The 5,000-nt window shown below is 34.2% G+C and overlaps 1 protein-coding gene across 2 annotated transcripts in view; it reads left to right on the top strand.

Moving 5' to 3' along the window:
- The window catches only part of LOC135206041 (alpha-1-inhibitor 3-like), a 168,601-nt gene that overhangs the window by 19,144 nt on the left and 144,457 nt on the right, over positions 1-5,000 (top strand). The gene's annotated exons all lie outside the window — the stretch shown is intronic.

The raw sequence follows: 5,000 nt of genomic DNA, 5'->3' as shown, positions 1-5,000 counted from the left end.
GGGAGAAGTTTGAAACCAGATAAAAATTTCTTATGTGAGGTGCATGGCCTGAGAGAATTGATCATAGAATGAATAGGGAAGCAAGATGGGAGACGGTGAGGATGCATTTCGTTGGAGGCAATCTAATGGAAGGAAAACTTGTGTTAGAATAGCTACTCAGGATATGGGAGGAATAAATAAAATCAAAATCCCATACCTGGACAGGATTAAGATGGTGACAAGGACACTTGAAAATTCTACCCATTTTTAGTTGTTGTTATTTCAGCCAAATCCCTAATTTTTAACGTCCAACAAAAGCCAGTCCCCAAAGACAGGAGTATACGAGATCCCTTGTCTTGGCTGTAACCAATCCTACATCAGATTTACAGGTCAATCTCACTCCCAAAGACGAACAACACAAATGTTCAGTAAGATATGGCTGACAGAGCACAGCTATTTTTGACCACATAAATAATCATAATCATAGAATAAACTGGAATGCAGCTATTTTTGACCACATAAATAATCATAATCATAGAATAAACTGGAATATGTCACATATAATTTATAGCAGCAATTGTCGGTTCAAATGCCAGTTGGCAGAATCATCACTGATTAAACAAAACAAAACAAAAAATATGACGGACCTCTCAAAAGTGGCCTGGATGACTGATCTGACATAAAATCTTCCTCCAACCAGTGGTTAAGATTAAGGAGAAGTTGTCAACAGGAGTGATGCAGCAGCTGACTTCTGTGACTCTCATTCATCTGTATAATTAGTATTTTTCTCTACTTCCTAATCCATTACCTATCCATTGAGGAAGACAGTTGTCTTCGAAAAATAATGCTATAGAGTCTACCCTTTTGGTGTTGTTTTCATGGGTGCCTTTCATTAGATGGAATTGTGTTTTAACAGAAAATATCTTAAAGTCAATAAATATATATATATAATAAATTATATATATATATATATCATATATATATATATATATATATATATTATATATATATGACTTTAAGATATTTTCTGTTAAAACACAATTCCCATCTAATGAAAGGCACCCATGAAAACAACACAAAAGGGTAGACTCTATAGCATTATTTTCGAAGACACTGTCTTCCTCAATGATAGGTAATGGATTAGGAAGTAGAGAAAAATACTAATTATACAGATGAATGAGAGTCACAGAAGTCAGCTGCTGCATCACTCCTGTTGACAACTTCTCCTTAATCTTAACCACTGGTTGGAGGAAGATTTTATGTCAGATCAGTCATCCAGGCCACTTTTGAGAGGTCCGTCATATATATATATATAAGTCATATCACATTACCGTGACTCATATACATATATCGAGCTACAAATGTCATTTAATATCTAATTCGCTCTGCCTCGGAATGAATATATTTTCATATATGTTTAACCGAAGGGGAATTTTTAGGCGATAATAGATTTGCTGGCTGATCGGGCACGAATCATCGACACGACTGTCGTCCTGGATTTGAAGATGTCGATGGTTCGTGCCCGTCAGCGGGCAAATCTATTATGGCCGAAAAAATTCCCCTTCGGTTAAACATATATGAAAATATATTCATTCCGAGGCAGAGCGATTTAGATATTAAAGAACATTTGTAGCTCGATATATGTACATGAATCACGGTAATGTGATATGACATATATATATATATATATATATATATATATATATATATATATATATATATATATATATATATATATACACACACACACACACACATACATATCCCCTTCGTACCCAGCCCTAAGTAAAGTGTCTAGAATACTGGAGTCTTAATAAACAATCCTCCCAGTTGAAAAATCCAGTAGTTATGGCATACAAATATTTCCATCCTCTATGAGAGATTATGCGCTCCACGCCATAGATATCGAGAGGCTCCTACCTATGCTCCACACCGTTCAAGTTTTAGACATTTTCCTCTAGAAACATGGCGTCAGCAAGCCACCGAGTGACCAGAAGTTCTGTTTCTTGGAAATATCTGAAGTTATGGTTAAATTTCATGACCTATCACGTATTTTTGTTAGGTGTTATAAGGAGACAGCTCTAGCTGGATTTTGAGTGCCAAGTATTCTTGACAGTGGGCTTCGATTAATATTGGAAATTGATTTACATATATTTAAATAAATTGTAAACTGCATCATCATACAAGCTTTATTTTAAACTCGAAACCTAATAGATACCTTTAGAAATTATTCTTCTATATATTTGTAGGGATGAAATGATCAAATTATCACATTTGATCTGTGAATTGCAATTTGAAGAAATGCCTTGCCGGGAAGTGTACAGAATTTTGGACACTGGGCCTCAGTAATACTATGATTATCCCTCTATTAGTAAATGCTGGAATTACAATGAACAGTTTGCTATTTTTGTTTAACTTATAATGGTTTTAATGACTCACTTGGAAGTTTTTATCAATAATTACATTAACAACATCTACATATCAAAAGTGGAAGTGATAAATTGCTCGGTTACGGGCCCAAAAATTTTATTTATGACTAAATTCTATTTTAAATAAATGTAAGTGTAAGCGTCAATAGCTGCTGACTTCCTGAAGCCTTAATGTAAAAACATTGTTTAGCATTCAACTGAGAGAGAGTGATCTGTAATAAATGATTCTGATGGTGAATGAGAGAATTAAATGTAAATTTATATTCTTCACCCACTCTCTCTCTCTCTCTCTCTCTCTCTCTCTCGGCAGTTGAGTTATTGAAGTCTTAACGCAAAGACATTATTTGACATTCAACAAAGAAAGAGAGAAAGATGGGGGTGGGAGCAGGATTTAAATAGCTCCTTTGTTAAAGTCCAAATTTACCTTTAATTCTCTCATTCACCATCAGAATCATTTACGACAGATCTCTCTCTCTTTCAGTTGCTGAGCTATTGAAATCTTAACATAGACATAGAGAGAGAGAGAGAGAGAGAGAGAGAGAGAGATACAAGACGGAGACGAGAGAGAGAGAGAGAAGAGAGAGAGAGAGGGTGAAGAATATAAATTACATTTAATTCTCTCATTCACCATCAGAATCATTTATTACAGATCACTCTCTCTCAGTTGAATGCTAAACAATGTCTTTACATTAAGGCTTCAGGAAGTCATTGAAATCGCCACCACCACCCCGCCAACCACTTTCTCTCTCTCTCTCTGTTAAATACCAAATAATGTCTTTACATTAAGACTTTAATAACTCACCAGCTACTGAGGCTTACTTACACTTACAATTGATTAAAACAAAACTTGGTCCTAAATAAAATTATTAGGTCTCCTACAGAGCATTTTAGCATTTTCACTCTTATTATGCAGATGTTTCAGTACAAAAAATTTAACATCCCAAGTTTTATTTACCCATGAATTTTTTAGAGGAAAAACTAGTTTGCTTTCTTAGTCGAAATTAGATTATTTGTTTGATTTATTCCACAATCTTAAATACAGTACATTATCTCAAGACAAGTTTACAGCAGATAAACAGCAACATCTCAGTATATAAAAAAAATTTTCCTCAAAATTTCAAGGGTTTAAGGCGCCATTTTTAATTAATGAAATCTTTTATGATATCTAATGATATTAGTGATTTCTCGGTTTCATTATCATTCAGATGAATAAATTATGCCATGTTTATTTCGATGATCTTGCCATAATCTGTGCACTGAAGCCTAATGTCAAGAAATCTGGACACGATAAAAGGTTTCATAAGCCGGAAACGGGTTACATTTAAAACTTCTCGCAAGGTATGTGCGTTCTCTCTTCTGCTTCCGATTCTTCTGCTAATTCTCTATTGTATTGAACTAGTTTTCTCCACATATTGGTTGCCAGTCTGCATAATCTCTGATTAATTGGTTCTACTTTGTTTTTTTTTTTTTTTTTTTTTTTTTTTTTTTTTTTTTTTTTTTTTCATATTGCATTTGCTCAGATCGTCATCATCTTGATTGTTTCTCACGGCAGACCTTAATATCTTATTTTGGAACTTTTGTTATGCACTTATATTGGAAGTCGATGCTAAACACGTGGGTATTGGTGGATATTCAATTATTAGTCTGATTAGGCTTTTGTAGAAATGGATTTTGATATTTGTGTTCATATTCCTAAACCTTTATGATTGTAACTAACGAAATTGAACGACATATTCTGTCGAGCCATAGAAGGTTTGAAATCTCCGTAGAGTTATTAACTCCATCTACCGAGCCAAAGAAGAAATGAAGAATCCGAAGAGTTTCATACAAATCCTGAGATACTGGGAGAGGTCACTGTAGAGTCACTTGAAGTCACTGCTGACTCTCTAATCATGTAAGGCTGTATTGTAACCGGGATTGAGTAACCATGCAAAATTTCAAGTCCATTAGATGAGTTACAAACTTTGACTCAAACAGACATACACAGAAGTCAAGTTAAATAAAAGTATGTAAACAAATCTTAAAAGACGCTTTCATTAAAATGCAATAAAAATGAAAAATAAATGTTTTGAAACAGGAATTTTCTTACAAATGTTGACCTATTTTGCCTTTCGGCAACACCATTCTGCTCAGGGTTATACCTAACATATCTCTGTCGTACAATTCCCTTACTCTTAAAAAAAGAACGCAAATCATTATTAATAAATTCGCCTTCAATATCAGGTCTGAAAACCATCAGTACTTTTCCTTTCTGAGTTTCACATTGAGTAACATATTCCATAATTCTGTCCTTGGTTTGTTTCTTATTCACTAAGAAATAAACGCAGACGAACTTAGAATAATCATCAACAATTGTGAGGACATACCTGGCTCCACCAAAACTCTCAGGAAGTGGTCTACATAGATCTGCATGTATGAGATCTAAGACCTCCGAAACTTTGGGTGAGATAGAACGTGGAGAACTTTGCCTTGATTGTTTACCTAAAATGCAAGCGGCACACATATCATCATTTACATATGTAAATTTCACATCATCTGAATAAGAACACAAAAACTTCAATTTTTTTTTACCAACATGCCCTAATCCTTGAT

Source organism: Macrobrachium nipponense, chromosome 11 (assembly GCF_015104395.2).
Source record: "Macrobrachium nipponense isolate FS-2020 chromosome 11, ASM1510439v2, whole genome shotgun sequence".
NCBI classification, from domain to species: Eukaryota; Metazoa; Arthropoda; class Malacostraca; order Decapoda; family Palaemonidae; genus Macrobrachium; species Macrobrachium nipponense.
Note: the sequence above shows the minus strand (reverse complement) of the source record. Positions and strands in the feature narration are given on the sequence as shown.